Genomic DNA, 19832 nt, shown 5'->3' on the forward strand with positions numbered 1-19832 from the left:
CAACTCTGCAAACAAAAGGATAATAGAGCAGTGCTTGAAAATTCTGATGAAAAATTAATTGTAATTTAGAATTCTGAATAAGCCAACCTGTAACTTAATTATGGGGCTAGAATAAAGTTATTTTCAAACCTAAAAGGTCTCAGAAAATACACATTTTGTACATCTTAAGAAGCTAATGGAGAATGTGTACAACCTAAGTTAGGATTAAACCAAGAAAAAGTAGGGCATGTGATTAAGGAAATATGAAACCCATACTAAAAAAGAGGTAAAGGAGTTGCGGACTGATGAATTGAAACAGTAAGATGAAATTAATGGAACACCTAACACAGGCATAGCTTTGTTTATTGTGCTTCGCAGATAATGCATTTTTTACAAACTGAAGGTTTGTGGCAACCCTGTGCAGAGCAAGTCTGTTGGCACCATTTTCCAACAGCTTTTGCTCTCTTTGTGTCTTTGTGTCACACTTTGGTAATTCTCACAATATTTCACACTTTTTCATTATTTGTTTTGGTGATCTGTGACTCACTGAAAGCTCAAATGATGGTTAGCATTTTTAGTAATAAAGGATTTTTTTTATTTTAACTTGTTTTATTTTTTATTTTTTTAAATTTACATCCAAATTAGTTAGCATATAGTGCAACAGTGATTTCAGGAGTAAATTCTTTAGTGTCCCTTACCCATTTAGCCCATCCCTTCTCCCACAACCCCTCCCGTAACTCTCAGTTTGTTCTCGGTATTTGTGAGTCTCTTCTGTTTTGGCCCCCTCCCTATTTTTATTATTTTTGTTTCCCTTCCCTTATGCTCATCTGTTTCGTATCTTAAAGTCCTCATATGAGTGAAGTCATATGATTTTTGTCTTTCTCTGACTAATTTCACTTAGCATAATACCGTCTAGTTCCATCCACGTAGTTGCAAATGGCAAGATTTCATTCTTTTTGATTGCCGAGTAATACTGCATTGTATATATATGCCACATTTGCTTTATCCATTCATCCATCAGTGGACATTTGGGCTCTTTCCATACTTTGGCTATTGTTGATAGTGCTGCTATAAACATGGGGGTGCATGTGTCCCTTCGAAACAGCACACCTATATCCCTTGGATAAATGCCTAGTAGTGCAATTGCTGGGTCGTAGGGTAATTCTATTTTTAGTTTTTTGAGGAACCTCCATACTGCTTTCCAGAGTGGCTGCACCAGCTTGCATTCCCAAGTAATAAAGGATTTTAATTAAGGTTTGTACATTGGGTTTTTTAGACATAATGCTGTTGTACATTTAATAGGTTACAGTATAGTATAAAATAACTTACATGCACTGGGAAGCCAAAAAATTTATTTGACTCACTTTATTGAGATACTTGCTTTATTGTGGTGGTCTGGAGCTGAACCCAAAATATCTCTTAGGTATGCCTGTATGTCTGAAAGTTATTTGCAGGCTTACCCTCCTGGGCTATAGATTGGGGTTGAATGAATGATCATTACATGAGAAACTAAGCAGATGTTTAAAAAGAACTTTTATTAAACCTATCAACTTATTTATTAAAACATTTTTAAGGGGATAAACAAATTTACTAAAAAGAGTATTTTGATTTTGGTGTTTGGTGTTCTCACATTATACTTCCCCTTTCTTTATGAGGAACCATATTTTAACTGCCTTGCCTTACCCACAGCTTTAAGAGGAAATGCAGCAAACTGGAAATAAAAGCAAAATTGGAGAAACAAAACTGGTATTGGTGAATTAATAACATATGGTAAAGCTATTTTAAAATCATTTTCCGTAATACTTCTGGTACTAAAAACAAGCAGTATATAGAATTGCCTAGTAGGAAATTTCTAGAGACATGTAGTGGAATAGAGTGAGCTTTGAAACAGCCCCTCTACCCCATAATTCTATGAGTGTATACAGTTCTTCCTCAGTTTACAATGAGGTTATGCCTCAATAAACCCATCATAAGTTGAAAATATATTAAGTCAAAAACACCTTTAATAAAGCTAATATAACGAACATCATAGCTTAGTCTAGCCTACCTTAAACATGCTTAGAATACTTACATTAGCCTATAGTTGGGCAAGATCATCTTACACAAAACCTAGTGTATAATATCTCACCTAATGTATTGAATACTGTATTGAAAGTGAAAACCAGAAGAGTTGTATTGTTACGGAATGGTTGTAAATGTATTGGTTGTTTATGCTGGTGATTTCATGGCTGGCTGGGAGCTGTGACTGCTGCCACTGCCCAGGATCACTAGAGAGTATCATACTGTATATCACTAGCCCAAAAGAAAACCCTAATTCAAAATTTGAAGTACAGTTTCTACTGAATGCATATTGCTTTCTCACCATCATGCAGTTGAAAAATCATGAGTCAAACCATCACAAGGGACCATCTATATTGAGATGCCACTTTTGCAGTCATTGACTAGAAAAATATTACAGTTAAGAAGTAAATACGTACATAGATACGTGCATACATACATAACAAAAAGCTTCTGTAGATCTTTGAAATTTCCTTTTCTTTTTTGGAAGCTACCTTTTTGCCTTAGAAATGCCATACTTACTATAATCTTCATATGTAATCATTCAAAATATTAGAACAGATTCTTATTTAACTCAGAAATTTATGGAACTGGCCTACTCCCAAGTGTGATGAATTAGGCATTAAAGAAAGCAGGAATCTAATGCTTTGTGTTGTGCATAGAATAAATTTGATAGCTGCATTTTGTATGAAATAGTGCTATTTAGATTGAAAGCATCCAATAATGTCTTGTTAATGACTGATTTGTTAAAGAAATTAAAGGTAAGTTATAAAAATATGGAAATGAACAATTTAAGAACATGAGTAACACCAAGTGTAATGGATGAATAACTTCCTTATTCCTCCATGTCGTGTTAAGGTAAAAAATAGTCAACATGTCAGTCATGGCTATTCACATCTTTTCAGCCATATTTTTTTGTTCTCATAATTCTTGCCTATATTGGTGGGGTTTTTTTGCTGTTCCTGATTAACATAATATTTTTGACAGATTACCTCTTTAAATCACAAACTTTAAATTCTACTTAAAATTTCTAAGAATGCAGGGGCACCTGGGTGGCTCAGTTGGTTAAGCATCCAATGCTTAATTTAGGCTCAGGCTATGATCTCATGGTCATGAGATCAAGCCCCACGTTGAGCTCCACACTGGGTGTGGAGCCTGCTTAAGATTCTCTTACTCGCTCGCTCGCTCACCCTCTGCCCCTCCCCCACTCATGCATGTGCACACACTTTCTCAAAAAATTACTTTAAAAAAAAAAGACTTCTCAGATGCAGTTTTCTTAAATATTAGCAAATCTTTTCAAACTAATTTCATTTGCTACCTTAGTACTAATCATTTTAAGCTTGGACCATAGCAACAACCTGCCTGATATTTGACCTCTAGCCTCCATCTCTAAAGTACCCTATACAAAGCTTTACAAAAATAGTTTACAAAATAGTTTTTCTAAATGAGGTTTTTTTAATAGATTGTTTTTGGAGCAGTTCTAAGTTTACAGAAAAACTGGACAGAAGATACAGAATTCCCACATCTCACACACACACACACTCAGTTTCTCCTATTGTTAACATCTTGTATTAGTGTGGTATATTTATTTGTTACCATTGATAAACCAATATTGATACATTAATATTAACTAAAGTCCATAGTTTGCATTAAGGTTCACTCTGTTTTGTACAGTTCTGTAGGTTTTGACAAATGCATAATGTCATGTATCCAGCATTATAGTATACAGAATAGTTTCACTGCCCTAAAAATGCCCTGTGTTTCTCCACCTGTTCATCCCTACTGTCCCCCAACCACTGACCACCCAGTGATCGTTTTATTATCTCTGTAATCATGCCTCCTAAATGAAATTCTACTGTCATTTAAAACCTCAGTCTCTGGAGTCAATCCATATTGGGAAATGAAAAAGCAAGCTGCTATAAATTTTTTAAACCATGTATGTATACATATTTGATTATACATAGAGAAAGAATTTCTGAAAAGATACATAGAAAAATGATTACCTCTATGGAAAGGATAATGGAGGAGAGTTAATGAGGTCTTTTACTCTCTACTTTCCTTCTATTTTGTTTGAATTTCTTACCATATACAAATACTATTTTATAATTTAAAATATTGCAATTATAAAGCTAAAAAAAAATCTCTGGATGAAGGTGTTTCAAACATGAAAACACAGGAAACCACAAGGGTAAAAAATCTAGAGGTTTTAACTACATAAAAATATTAAAATTCTGTACCTCAAAAGCAACTTAAAATCTGATCAACCCTGTTTATCCATCTATGATGTTCCTTTTTTTAATTTAATTTAATTTTAATTTATTTATGATGTTCTTTAAACTCTTTTGTTTCCATACCTAATATTCTCATACGGCTTTTTTATGATTTCTTGTTTCTTCAAACATTACTGACCTCCCACTCAACATCCTCTTCACTCCTATTTTAGGTTTAGTTTCATTTTGAAATTGTGACCCTTTTCACAATCCCAATCAGCCTTATTTTTATAGCAAATATTACCTTCTAAAATGGCTTATTCCTTAGTTAGATAATAAGTTGTTTGTATGCTTTTGTCTCTGTCCCTCATGCCATTTCCCACCACTAGAAAATAAAATGTACAAGAATAAAGATTTTTGTCTATCTTGTTCATGATGGATCCTCGGTGCCTGACACTAGTAGGTGCTCAGTAAACTTTTTGTTGAATGACTAATTGTTTAATTCTTTAAAAATTTTTAAATTAAATGTCTACATTTATTCCTATAATTCTGCTTCAGTTGGTATATGTTGTGTAACTTGTTGTGTTACATAGTGATCATATTCCTAGGAGTCTAGATACTTGGTTCACAAGCTTCTGTTCTTTCCTACCCTTTCTGATAATGGATATTGAGGAAGAGCAAAAGGGCAGACCCTAATTTTTATCCCTTCGCACAAGTTTAAGGATTAGAGAGCAGAGAGCTCCAGGCACCACAGAGGAGCTATAGTGTTCTATCTCTGTTGCTACTGTTTGCTCTGAAAACTCCTCTGGTGAGGATTTAACTTGAAACTCATAATCTAGCAGAAGGCTCTTGTCATCCATCAAAACCCTAGAGGTTTGGAGAAGGAGTTGGAGAGTGAATGTCTCAATTTTCTAGAGTATCTGTTCAGCCCACACTTTTTTTCATCAGCAACTCGCTTCAACAGACCCTTTGTATTATTCTATACTGGGAAGTTGTTGCTAATGATATCTGTAGCAGTCAGTTGTCTGGACTGATTGTCCCAAAGCAGTGAAGGGAAGTGCCAGGAACAATACTTAAAAACTTACTCCTGACCCTTACCAGGGTTTTCTCAGTTTTTTTATCTTATTCCTCAAGCCCTTGCTCCCTTATTTCTGTAGTTACCTAGGGTTTGTTTGGAGGGAGGAAGCCCACAGCCATTAGTAGTGCCCCATTTTCTCAGGAATCATGTAAGAAATCTACTTTACATATAAAGATACGGGTTAAAAGCAAAAGAATGGAGAAAGACCCACCAATCTCATACTAATCAAAAGAAAGCTATAGTTGCTATGTTCAGGGAAAACAGACTTTAGAACAAGGAAAATTATCAGGGATAGAGAGGAGCATTACATAATGATAAAGGTGTCCATTCTTCAAAAAGATATAAACTTTAATGTGCATATCTCACAACAAAGCATTAAAATAGCTAAGGCAAAAGTAGACAGAACTACAAAGAGAAATAGACAAATCACTATTATGGTTGGAGATTTCAACACCCCTCTTATGGTAATTGATAGATCTAGCAGGCAGAAAATCAGTGAGGATACAGTTGAACTGTGTATTACCATCGGTCAATTAGATCTAATTGACATTTATAGAATACTTCACCCCAAAAGAGCAGAATACACATTCTTCTCAAAAAAGATAGACACTTGTCATTATTAAAAAGTAGCCTGCATAGAAAAGTTATAATTAAGGTTAATAGATGTGCAATAAATTTTGAAAAATATTCATAAGGAGGTTTAACATCTGTAATACACAAAGCCCTCTTAGAAATTCACATTAAGGGAACATGTAGTTCAACAGAAAATTGGGTAGCAAAGAATATGAACTCAGCAAAGAGTAACTCCAAATGTGAAAAGATGCTCAAAATCAGGAGAAATCAGGAGCATGCAAAGTAAAATAATAATGAGATGCCAGTTAGGCCTAACAGACTATCAAACTATTGTTTTAATTCAACTAACATTAAATGCTGATTATGTAACCAGCACTGAGCTATGCACACATATAAGTGCTCACAAAGTACTATGAAGTGTATCTTACCCCTGATTTGCAGTAGAAGAAAGAATCAGATGGGTAAATGGACTTGACAAAAATCACATAAAGGAAACTAGGGAATTCACCATATGGAAACTTCTTTTCTTTTTGAGTAGGTAATTCATTCAAATGGTGTGTGTGTGCACGTGTGTATAAATAGACTTATGTTTTGAAATTTCCCACATGTATATCCCCTCCACCATTTCTCATGCCACAGCTATCTATCCATCCATCTCACAACTACTTTTACAATTTTCTCATGTATCTTCCTAGAGCTTATTTTTTCTTTTTCTTTTCCCTTTCTTTTGCAGTCTTTCTTGTCATGGTATTCTTTTTTTTCAATTGAGGTATAATTGACATAAAACTTTATATGTACAGGTGTACAGCATGATTTGATATTTGTAAATATTGTGAAATGATCATCACAATAAGTCTAGTTACCATACACTTACAGAATTTTTTTTCTTATGGTGAGGACTTTTTAAGATTTACTCAGCAACTTTCAAATATGCAAAACAGTATTATTAATTATAGTTACCTTCTGTACATTCCATCCTCATGACTTATTTATTACTGGAAGTTTGTACCTCTTGACCCCCTTCACCCATTTTGCCCACCCCACCCCTGGCAACCACCAGTCTGTTCTCTATCTCTGAGCTTGGCTGGTTGGTTGGTTGTTTTTATATTCCACATACAAGTGAGATCATGTGGTATTTGTCTTTCTCAATCTGACTTATTTCACTTAGCATTATGCCCACATGGTCTATGTTGTTGCAAATGGCAAGATTTCATTATTTTTTATGGTTGAATGATATTCCATTCTAAATATATATGACGTTTTTCTTTTTTTTCCCTCTAAACTTCGATCATGAATTTTTCTTTTTTTTTTTTTTTTTGAGTGTAGTTGACACACAATGTTATATTAGTTCATATGTACAACATACTAATTTGACCAATTTGTACATTATGCTATGCTCATCACAAGTGTAGCTACTATCTGTCACCATACAACACTTACAATATCATTGATTATATTCTTTATGCTGTGGCTTTTATTTCCATGACTTACTCCATATCTACTACATTTTCTTTATCCATTCATCTTTCAATGTATATTTAGGTTGTTTCCATATCTTGGCTATTGTAAATAGCCACCCATGTTCAATGAACATGGGTGTGCATATATCCTTTGGAGCATTCTCATTGTCTTTGAATAAATACCCAGATGTGGAATTGCCAAGTCATATGGTAGTTCTAGTTTTAAGTTTTTGAGGAACTTCCACACTGTTTGCCATAGTGGCTATTCCAATACATAATTCCACGAACAGTGCACAAAAATTCTCTTTTCTCCACATCCTCACCAACATTTGTTACTTCTTGTCTTTTTGATAACAGCCATTCTAATAGATTTGAAGTCATTCCCAGAGCTTTCTTATACAAATTTATATTCTCCTTTTTAAAAAACAATTTATCATAATGTACACTATGTTCCACATCTCACTTTTTTGGTTGCAATACATCTTAGAGGTATTTAATCAGCTGCATAATAAGATTACTCATTCTTTAACAGCCACGTAGTATTTGTACTACAAGAATGCCAGAATTGGGGCAGCTGGGTGGTTCAGTCAGTTGAGCATCCAACCCTTGATTTCAGTTCAGGTCATGATCCCAGGGACATGGGATGGAGCCCCAGGTTGAGCTCCATGCTGAGCATGGAGCCTGCTTAGGATTCTCTGTGTGTGTGTGTCTCTCTCTCTCTCTCCCTCTCTTCCCCTCCCTCTCCCTCTCTCTTTTGCCCCTCTCCTACTCTCCCCCACTCACACTCTCTTTGTCTCTCTCTCAAAAAAAAAAAAAAAAAAAAAAAGCCAGAATTTATTTTGCAAACTTCTGTGATGGATATTTGCATTGTTTTCAGTCTTTTGCTCTTAAAAACAATGTAGTAATGAAAAATCCTGTTCATAGTTTTGTCTCACATGTTCAAGATATCTGTGGTATAAATTTACAGAAATAAGATTGTTAGATCAAGTTGTGCATATGTGTGTGTGTGTAATTTTGATGATATTGCCGAATTTTCCTCCATAAGTGTTGTATAAAGAACAGTTGAGAACATATAGCACTGTCATTAGAATATGTTATCAGACTTTTGGATTTGAGATTGAAAAGTGAAAATGTTTAATATCAGTATTAGTTTATTATGTTTTTCTCCTGTTATGAGTATGATGAAACATCTTTTCAGAGTGGGCAAAATTTTAAATTCCCTCTTGCTAGTGAGGATCCAAGTAAAAGGGTATTGTTTTACATTGCTGGTATACACGTGAACTTTTCAACCTATTTACAAAGCACTCTGGCAATCTGTGTTAAAATATTTTAAATGACAAATACCTTTGTTCTAGCTACCTTTTCTTAAGGGAATGCCATAGGAGTTGCAGCCGTCATTTCCACTTATAAGTCATGGGCCAAAATATAGTCATATGGCCACACTTTCAAGGGAGGCTAGGAAATATAGTCCTTAACTATGTGGCAATGTACAAAGCTAAAACTTGGGCATTCTAATACTGAAGGAAGAAGAAAGGACATTGAGAGACTAGATTAATTGGTGAGCTAGGTAACAAGAGAAAGAGACTTCCTCCTCCCCCCCCCCCAAATTATCTATTCCTCCAAAGGCATATTGCAAAAAGGCATAAACCAAAGAAGAATTATTCATTGGGAACAAATATTATAACAGTGTAGCATATTACATACTTACAGGTATATATAAAGTTTTATATTTGCCCACATATTCAAAGAAATCTGTATAAGTAAAGTTGGTTAAACACGTTTATGGTATGCAGATACAAATATGACCATGTCACTATCCTACTTTTATTTGCCTTACAGATTGAAGCCCAAACCCCTTTGCCCATACTATTTCTATTGTTATAGTGCCTCTCTGGGGATGTAATAAAAACCATATAGAAAGATAAATTGCCTCTATCTGGAGTGGTTGGACTTCATGTAAGATACGGAATCTGAACTGGACCTTGAAGGAAGAAGTATTTGAATTAATGGAGAGGGGCATGGAGGCATAAACAAATAGTTCCAGTCTTTTTAGGCCCACCTTTTAAAAAATCAAAATATAGAATACTACGGAAATAAATGAAGTATCTATCATAAAGTAAAAATATCACTGTATCCACCACTCAGAAAATAGAGTATTACTGTTTACATAGTATGCAACCTCTCAATAACTATCCTGCCTTTCTCCCCAATGTCATCATTCTTCCAGTTTCTAACCATAGACCAATTTTGCCTCACTTTCAACCTTACATAAATGATATTAAGTGTGCATTTCATATGTATATGAGATTGTTCTGTATTGTTTGTAAAAGTTCACATTCATTGCTATATTCCATTGTATGACTACACCAAATATATTTATCCATCCTGTTGTGGATACTTGGGTTTTTCTCCCCTGGGGCTATTAACCAATAATGATGCCATAAACATTCTCTTATGTGTCTCTCGGTGTGAATGGGAAGACTTCTTTTGAGAGAATACTTAGGATTAAAATTCCTTGGTCTCGAGGTATGTTCACACTGTATAAAGAATGACAGTTTTCCAAAGTTTATGTTATTTATATCCCCACCAAAAGTATATGAAAGTTTCACAGTCTCCACACCCTCAGCAACACTTGGTATCATCACTGTTTTTAACGTTAGCCATTCTGATGGGTGTGTAGTGGCATTTCATTTTAGCTTTAATTTGCATGTTACTGGTGATTATTGAGACTGAGCACCATTTTATGTTATTTGCCATTTAGAGATCCTCTGGTTTGAAGTGCTTGTTCAAGTCACTTGCCCATATTTCTGTTGGGTTGTCAGTCATTTTCTGACTGATTTTTAGGACTTCTTTATCCTGGATATGAGTTCTTGAACACACATATATAACCAAATATCCTTTCTCATAGTGTGGTTTGTCTTTTCATTTTCTCAGTAGCATCTTTTGAAAAAACAAAGTTCCTGATTTTAGTGTAATTTATTTTCACCAATCTTTTTCATTCTTAAATTATTTCACATGTGCCTTCAATTTTTTTTATAACCCTGACTGAAAGAGTAATTAGTACCAGAGCTGTTACAGGAGATGGACCCTTTGAGGTTGAATTAAATACACACACACATGTAAAATCAGTCACAGGGATAACTTCATAGCTATAGACAAAGGGACCACAAGTGATCCATGGCTTAAGGTACTGTTATACTTACTATTAATAGCATGGGATGGAGTGAAGGTGAGAATGTATCACTGTGGTAACCATAGTGATTTAAGATTGTGGATCCACCAGGCCTCTCTTATGAACCTCAACAGAATGTAGACAGGAAAAAGAAAAATGTAAAAACTATGACTGTGTAGCTGAGGATGCATAGAGAGTGTCAGAACTCCTCCACCACAGCTTTGAAGGAGTCCTTCATCTCCTATAAGCAGTGGGCAGAAAAGGTAGATTTGTAGTACCAATAAAATACTCAGTTCTTCCAGTTTTCTTAGTCTAAGGGTAGAGCATTGGTGAGAAAGATGTGGGGCCCTAAGACAGAATGGAGACTTTTGAACAGACAAGAATGAAGATGAGAATGCTGAACCTGCATATCCCCCAAACTTCCTTGGCTCTCTGGGGAAACTAGCCTCCTCTGCATAGAGGCTTTCGGTGACTGCACTGGGAACAGCTCTCTCATAGGCTGGTATCTGTTCTCAGAACGTACCTTCATCACCTCACAGTATCCCTAGATAAATCTCAAGATCACCTAATCAGAGAAGTATGTGGCCTGCTCTGGCATGAGATAACCTACACAGGAGTTAAAGACCTTACCATTTTGATCAGCAGAAACCTGAGGAGTATATATAGAAGTGGGTTCTAAGGATGTTACACCAAGGGGGAATCAGTACAAGGTTTTATCATGGCAAATTTATTGGCATGGGTGCACTCACCTGAGAATCAACATCTCATATATTGGCATTAATAGTTTGCTAGGATGAGGCATGAGCTCAATAACAGTCTACAAATAATAAATGACCTACAAATGAAATTTGAAGTAATAATTTCAGAATCCCAGAAATACTCTGGCATACTGTAGAGAAGAGAAAACAAGGGCTCCTTAGACATTCTCCATTTTTACCAAGTCATTAAGGATGCATTAGTGATAGAAGTATAAGCATCCCTAAAGAGCTCTGAAGTGGCTGCCCTCTGTCAGATTGATGGTGATAAATGCTGTGGTAGAACTGAGTTTCCTGATCTCAGAATAAGATAATCTCAAATTGGTAGAGGCCACGTGATGGCATATAACCATCAGAGACATGGTGGGCACAATTACCATAATAATCCAAAGAAGAGAAAGTTATTCAGAGTGTTTTGACTTTCAGGGAAAGGTGGTAATGGTTAAAGGACAACAAGAAAGGAAGCAGATTAATAGATTAAGTAGCCTACTAATTTGCTGCTTGACATATATAGGTGGGAAAATTCTAAACTAACTTGTGTTGTCATAATGAAATTTGAAGCATCTCATCCAGTTCACAGACCTGGAACTCTTTGATGATGGAGAAAGATTGGGTCCCTTTGAAGAAAAACCCTGCAATGCTGCCACAGGTGTATAACCATGAACCTTCCCCTAATCCCATGCTTCCCAAACCTGTCTGTACTTTAGGCCACCGTAGAATTCTCAAGAACATCCAGGCCAATTAAACCATAATTTCAGAGAGTGAGACCCAGGCATTGATATTTTTTGAAGCTCCCCTGGTGAGCAAATTCCGGGATCACTGCCCTAATTCTTCTCTAGTGGCCATTTCATGGAGAAAGGAAAATACCAGACCTCCTGAGGCTTATTAGATACTGTCTCTTAACTTATATTAATACCTAGAGACCCAGAACCTAATCCTGGACAACTGGTTAAAATAGGAGGCCTAGGAAACTTAAGTGACAGATGGAGTCTTGGCCTGCATCTGGGTTAACAGTGAGTCCAGAGAGACCCATATTGGGGTTATTTCTCCAGTCTTAATGTGTAGTAAGAATAGACATATTTTAATAACTGAAGCAGTCTTCATTTTGGTTTCCTGTCCAATGGAGTGAATGCTATTATGGTAGGAAGGGCTATGTAGAAGTTCATAACTGCTTGTCTCTCACCAAAGCAGTACTGCATCCCTGGGGAACTTGTAGAAATTAGTGCCACCATGCTGGCATAGTGATTCATACCACATTCCCACTTAACTTCCCTTTGTGGTCACCAGATGGGTCATAGGGAATGACAGTATAAAAACCAGATGGGTAGTAAAGAATGACTGGATTACTGCAAGATTTTATCAGGCAAAGATGCCAATTGTAGTTGCTGTTATAGGTGTGGTATTTTCATTGGAGGAAATGAATAGAGACTTTGATATGATATATAGGTATTGCTCTGGAAGTGCCCCCTCACTTCCCATTCCAGTTATTGAGGGAAATCAGAAGTAGATTGTGTTTAACTGACAGAGACAACAGTAAGCCCTTACTGTCTTGTCTCAGCACTGTGCCACCTTTCTATTCTGTGCTGAAGGGACCTTGATCATCTTGCTATGCGATAGAATATCACACTGGTCTATTATAGAAATGAACGTTAAATGAGCCCAAAGAGCAGGAAGTAGTAAACACTCTACATGCTTTTGTAAGACATAGGCTTAGCAGAAGGTGCAAGAAAAACCCTGTAAAACTTCAGGGACCTGCCACATGGGATTCAATGGCCAGAGACCTGTTAGGTTATCCATTCAAGTGAGTGACAGTCTGTTGTGTTTTTCACCACCACAGTAAAGAAAAAGGCAAAATGTGTGGCAGGCCTTTTTAGGTTCTGTAGACAACAAAATAGTACTTTTGGGTAACCTAACCTGTTTTATGGGTAACTGTAATTTTGAGTGGGGCCCAGAGCAAACCGTCTTGCCAGTTGGGCCTTATGGTTAGGCAGATACAATGGTATTGGAAGTTCATGTGGTAGAGATGTTATATGAAGCCTCTGAGGGTAAGTGCCAATAGGAGAATTACAAGATTCCTTGGTTTTTGAGTAAAGATCTATCTTCCTCAACCAATGTTTTGTTTTGTTTCTTTGAAAAGCAGCTCCTGGTTTGCTGCTGGTACCTGATAGAGATGGAACTCCTGACCATGGGACATAAGTGACTATGTGAATGATCGAACTACTACTCGTCATGAACTGGTGTTATCTGATTCACCAATCATACAACTGGATGGGCATAACAGCAGTTCACTCCCTACAAAACTGGGTACATGGCCACAACTAAACTGAATAAGCAGGTGACTCAGACTACTGTTATTAGTATCTGCCCCTATTCCTTCAGCACTTCTCCCTCAATCCATATACACTGGCTTCAAAGGAGGTTCCCTCTGACCAATTAATGAAAGAAAAAAGTTTAGGTCTTGTTAATTCACAAAAGGGTCTGCAACGAGCTGGCAATAGCTGGGTGTGAGTGGTCACTATACAACACCATCGCTCAATAGTGGCCCTGAATCACAACAGTACAGGGAAATCCTTTCCTTGAGAACTTTAGGAGACGTGGCCTGAGGTAAGGGTATAGAGTGGTTCATTGTGAGTGGCTTATGAGTTGACAGGCTGGACAAGAACTTAGAACAAATTAGAAAAGTTGTTCAGTTTATGGAGCCAACCAGGAGACAATAACCTCCAAATTTAGGATGCGGACTTCAGAATAAAGTATTATGCTTAAATGCAGTAACCAATATGTAGTGCCATCTTTCCCAGAAGGTATGTATAGTGGAGATGAGCTTGGTCCCTCTATTTTCTATATGTCTATTTTTTTTAAATACTGGGAGCATGTTTTCTGAATTTGGTGAAAAACATGAAATTACAGATCCACAAAGCTCAGTGAAGCACAGGTAGGAAAATTACCAATGTGTGTTATTGTCAAACTGACAAAACTAAGAGAAAATATCTTAAAAGCATTCAGAAAAAGTGCACATCACACACAGGAGGGCTATTATATGAATTTTTAAAAGTTTTTTAATGGAACCATAACACACATGTAGAAAAGTACACAAATATAATTATTTAGCACAACTTATCACAAAGTAAAGATAACTGTGTAATCAACACCCACATCCATAGCTACAACACTAACATGCCCCCTTCTTAGTCATTATTCTTCTTTCTTCCCAAAGGTAATCACTTTCCCAAATTCTAACACCAAAGATTAGGTTTGCCAATGGTTAACTTTTATATATATTGAATACATAACTGTATTCTCTTGTGTCTGGCTTCCTTTGTTTAATATTGTGAGGTTCATCTCTCTGCCCCTCCCCTGCTCACTCATCTCTCACTCTCTCAAAAATAAATAAACATTAAAAAAAATCGTTAAAGAAAATATTGTGAGGTTTATCCATGTTGTTACCTGGATCGGTTGTTCATTTATTTTCATTGTTATACAATGAATGAATATATTGCCATTTACTTATCCATTCTACCGTTGATAGATATTGGCGATGTTTCCATTTAGGGCTATTATAAAGACTGATGCTATGAACATTCTTTTGTATGTCTTTTGGGGTACACATGTATGCATTTTTGTTAGGTTCTCTATTATGCCTAAAAACCCACTTGAAGAATTTTTTGGTCCCTGAAACTTTGGACTTAGTGGTTTTGGTAGTCTTGGTACTAAAGAGAGGAATGCTTCCTAATACTTCAACGAATTAGAAGTGGACACTGTTCACTGGCAGGTTTGGGCTTTTTCTGTCACTAACCAACAAGAGAGAAGGAAATCACTCTACTGGCAGGGTGAGGGATCCCTTTTAACAGGGGGAAATTGCATTGCTGCTATACAGCAGAATAAATATGACTGTATATGGACTGTAACAGTATTCTCTGAGAAGCTTGTTTGTATTCTCTTAGCCAATAGTCCAGTAAAAAACTAGGGTAACCCAAAAAGGACCTCTGCTAGGACTCATCTTACAAGAATGACTGTTGGGAGTACCCCACCCGGTAAGAATCCCATCCAGGCGAGGTACAAACAAAAAGTGAGAGAAACCAAGAATGGATGGTGAATAGGGCACCTGGATAGCTCAATTGGTTAAGCATCTGATTTCAGCTCAGGTCATGATCTCATGGTTTGTGGGTTTGAGCCATCAGGCTCTGTGCTGACAGCGTGGAGCCTGCTTCGGATTCTCTCTCTCCCTCTATCTGCCCTCATGCTCTTCTCTGTCTCTCACTCCCTCTTTCTCTCTCTCAAAAATAAACATTAAAAAAAAAAAGTAAAAAAAAAAAAAGAATGGATGGTGAAAGAAAACAGCTATGTTTATGAATCTAGGCCTCATGACCAGCTTAAAAAAGCAGGTTTTAAGAGACTATGATTATGTTTTGTAACTTCTTTTCTCCCCTACCATATATGAAGAATTCTAGGGTGCTAATAATGTTTATGGTTCCAGAGCTGATTTACACCACCCCATGATGAGTTTGTAACTGATGGGAAGAGATTGCTTAGTGGAAAAGAGTGAGGTGAGCATATCTTTTCTTCCCCTCCACTAGAGGTTACCTTGAACTGGATTTATACTTTGACCACAGGTCATTACTCGTCTCACAGTGAACTCTTCACAATTCTCTCTCCCTCCAGACTCTGATTAAGTTCTTCTGTCTCTTGGAACCTATTCTTGTAATTCTCTTATATGCTACACACACACATTTGTAATTAGTCCCTTTGTAAATAAACCTTCTTTAAATGCTCCTGAATGTATCATTTGTTTCCTATTAGGACTCTTGGACACATGAACTTTTTTTTTTTTTTAATTAAGTAGGCACCATGCCCAACATGGGGCTTGAACTCACAACCCCGAGATCAAGAGTCCTATGTTCTATTGACTGAGCCAGCCAGGCGCCCCTGGACACATGAACTTTTTATCTCTTGAATTGCTTCTTGTCTAAAATCTACTTGGATTTAGCATAGCTGCACAATCTTTATTAGTTTTTGCATGATATACCTTTTTACTTTAAGCTTTTCTGCATTCTCATATTTAAGATTTGTCTCTTGAAAACAGGTTAAAAGTGTACCTTTATAAATCCAAGTCTTTGTCTTTTAATTGGGATAATCAATTTACATTTAGTATAATTATTATATACAGGCTTTAAAGCTGCCATCCTGCTGTTTTTTGTCTCACCTATTCTTTGTTCTTTTTTCTGTACTTTCTTTGGGATTGTTCAAGTGTTTTTTCTATTTCATCTTTTTCTTTTGATTTTTTGTGGTTTTATGTTCTTTTAATATTCTTAGTTACTCTAGAAATGAGAATGTGCATCCATGACTTTTAAAAGCCTAGTATATATTAGTACTTTTTCCACTTCCTAGACAATGTGATTACCTTAGACCACTTTAAGACTATTTTCCTTTGCCTCTCAATTACTGTGTTATTATGTTTTAAATCTGTATGTTTTTAACAACATGATATATTAGCATTGTTTTGTAAACTTACTATTTATTGGGATTTACCTATGTATTTTTCCTTTTCATTGCTCTTCATCTCTTCCAGAATGTGAGAGTGGCTATCTGAGATCATTTCTCTCTGCCCAAAGTCCACTCTTTTTTACAGGGGAGAAATGCTGGTGTCAAATTCTCAATTTCTGTTTGTTTGAAAAAACTTTATTTTGCCTATTTGAAAGTTATATTGTTTGAATGTAAATTCTAAGTTGACAGTATTTTCCTTTGGTACTCTAAAGATAGCATCATTTTGGTTGCAAAGCAGCTGTCTTACTGTCATTCGTTTTGATAAAGTAATTTGTCTTTTTCCTCTGGATGCGTAAATTTTTCCTCTTTGGTTTTCAACAATTTTACGATGATGTGCTTAGGTGTGATTTTCCTTGCCTTTTTCTTGCTTAAGGTTTATAGTGCTGCTTAAATCTGAGGCATGATGCCTTTTACTTATTTTAGACATCTCTTCAAGTATCACTTTTTTATGGTCTCTCCTTTCCTTCTGGGTCTCAACTATATTAGACTTTTTAAAATTCTACACTGTAAGTCTCTTCCACCTTTAAAAATTTACACATTTTCTTCCTTTTGTCTCTGTAAATCTGTCTGCATATTTTCTTCTGAACTTTGTCCAATTCCCTAATTTTGTCCTCAACTCCATATAACTGACTACTAAGTCTACCCACTGTGAAAGTCTACCCTCAGCTGAAAGACTGAGGTGTTTATTTCTTCCTTGTGAGCCCTAAACTCCAGTTTTCAACCTCCCTGCCCCCTCCTGGGCCTGTGAGTTTGCAAAAATCTGTGTTCACTTTCTCAGTTGCTTTTGATAGAGTCAGATGTCTCTAGCAGAAAGGGAGCCCTAAATACTCAAGTATCTCTCCGATGTGTCTCCCTCTCCTAGATCTTGGCCCTGCAATCTTCACCAGTTTGGTAGCTTTTTAGTGCCTTTAAAGAAATGTGGTTTTCTTTTTCTTGGCCCACTTTTCTAGTTGCTAGTTATTCTCAGCTAAAGCATAATCAAAACCCACCTAGTTCTTTATTATTAGAAGTGGAACTGCAGACAACTCATTTTTTTTAAAGTAATCTCTACACCCAATGTGAAGCTCAAACTCACAACCCCGATATGAAGAGTCATATGCTCCCTGCTCCACCAACTGAGCCAACCAGACACACCAAGTCCTTGGTGACTTGTGACATTTTTAATGTCAAAAATTTTACTGGATGCTCCTGCCCCCTCTCTATCAAAACACACAAGGTACTAGTCATACATGTTTAGCATATAAACTATAAATAAATATATAAGAAAAACAGACACATCATTATGTCCAAGTCCCCTGTAATAACTATTACTCAGGGATTTGTAACTCAAGGGAAACACTGCTAGAAGCAAAGGCATAGTCTCAGGAAAGTTAGAAGGATATTTGAAGGAACATGAGCCCAGTTTGATTAAGAGACTTGATGTATGAAAGCAGGGATAAAGGTCTGACTTTTATTCTCTATATAATAGGAAACCATTGGAAATTTCTTTATTGTGGTATCTTTAAAATTTTTTTTAATTTTTTTTTATTTTTGAGGGAGAGAGAGACACAGAGTGTGAGCAGAGGAGGGGCAGAGAGAGAGAGGGAGACACAGAATCTGAAGCAGGCTCCAGGCTCTGAGCTGTCAGCACAGGGCCCACAGCGAGGCTCAAACTCACAAACCATGAGATCATGACCTGAGCGGAAGTCAGACACTCAACTGACTGAGCTACCCCTATTGTGGTATCTTTTCATAAAAACTGTGTTCAATACGGTAGTGACATGCAAGATAGACTGAAGAAGTAAGAATACAGGCAGAGAAACCCACTAGGAATCTTTAGTAATGGACCAAATATGAGCTGTTGATGAGAGACATCATGGTGTAATGAAAAGAATGTTGACATTAGAATCACAGGACTTGTAATTACTGGTCCTGTCAACTTGGGCAAGTCATTTAACCTGTGTGATTCTGCTTATTTACATGCCAGTCACCTTGGAGGCCTTTAATAGAATGATGAAATGTTAATAACTTTTGCTTAACTCACAGAGTGGTTATACAAATATAATGATGATAAAAACCTTTTAAAATGCATATTATAAAATTTAAGGTGTAATATGCATTTGAAGATCTGAAGAAATAAAAGTGGAGACTGATAAGGAAAGAGAAGAGTGAAAGAAAAAGATTATTCAAGTATAGTGAATCCTGGTGACTAGAAAATGGAATCACTTACATAAGTCAGTCAAAAGAGGAACTGATGGGGTGCCTGGGTGGCTCAGTCAGTTAGGCATCTAACTCTTGATCTCAGCTCAGACCGTGATCTCAGTTTGGGATCAAGCTGTGTGTCAGGCTCTGCGCCGACAGTGAGGAGACTGCTTGGGATTCTCTCCTTCTGCCCCTCTACACCCCCTTCCTCTCTCTCTCTCAAAAAGAGGAACTGATTTTGGGAATCAGGACGAGGGAAAAAACAGTGATTTATTTCTTTTTAATTGTGGAAATGTTTAGCAGGCACTTCTCTATTGTATCTATTAATTTCAAATATTCTTAGGTATTTTCATGTGAGATTACTCAATTTCCTTTATAAAATTTTAAGTTTGGGGATAGAGAAAGAAGATATCTCCTTGGGAATATGTATTTCCTCATTTTTTTTTTTTTAGTTTATGTGTTTATTTTGGGAGAGAAGAGAGTACAAACAGGGTAGGGGCAGAGAAAAAGGGAGAAAATCCTAACAGGCTCTGCGCTGACCTGGCACAGAGCCCTAGGCAGGCTGCGGATTCAGGAACCCAGAGATCATGACCCCAGGCAAAATCAAGAGTCAGACACTTAACCGACTGAGCCACCCAGGCACCTCATTTTTAATTTAATTTTAATTTATTAAAAAAAATAAAGCATGTACCTGCTGGTTTGATAAAAGTTCCATTTATTTTTGTCCAGTTTATTAGTAAAGTGATTACCTGGGGTACTGCCTGGTTTAAGGATTATTTGTTCCTTCCAATTTTAATACCAAACTGCTATTCTTCAGTGTGTATC

At 36.5% G+C, this 19832-nt stretch overlaps 1 long non-coding RNA gene across 4 annotated transcripts in view; it reads left to right on the plus strand.

The window, feature by feature from the left end:
* The window catches only part of LOC109247519 (uncharacterized), a 43837-nt gene that overhangs the window by 5604 nt on the left and 18401 nt on the right, over window positions 1-19832 (plus strand). For 3 of the 4 annotated variants that reach the window (XR_002071769.2, XR_008421722.1, XR_002071764.2), the window contains exon 2: window positions 13426-13620. This is a non-coding gene — a long non-coding RNA (uncharacterized LOC109247519). Of the gene's footprint in view, window positions 1-13422; window positions 13621-19832 lie in introns of all 4 variants that reach the window. The other variant, XR_002071767.2, reaches the window with a different exon arrangement.

This window comes from Panthera pardus, unplaced genomic scaffold (assembly GCF_024362965.1).
Source record: "Panthera pardus isolate Hobbes unplaced genomic scaffold, ASM2436296v1 HiC_scaffold_13, whole genome shotgun sequence".
NCBI classification, from domain to species: domain Eukaryota; kingdom Metazoa; phylum Chordata; class Mammalia; order Carnivora; family Felidae; genus Panthera; species Panthera pardus.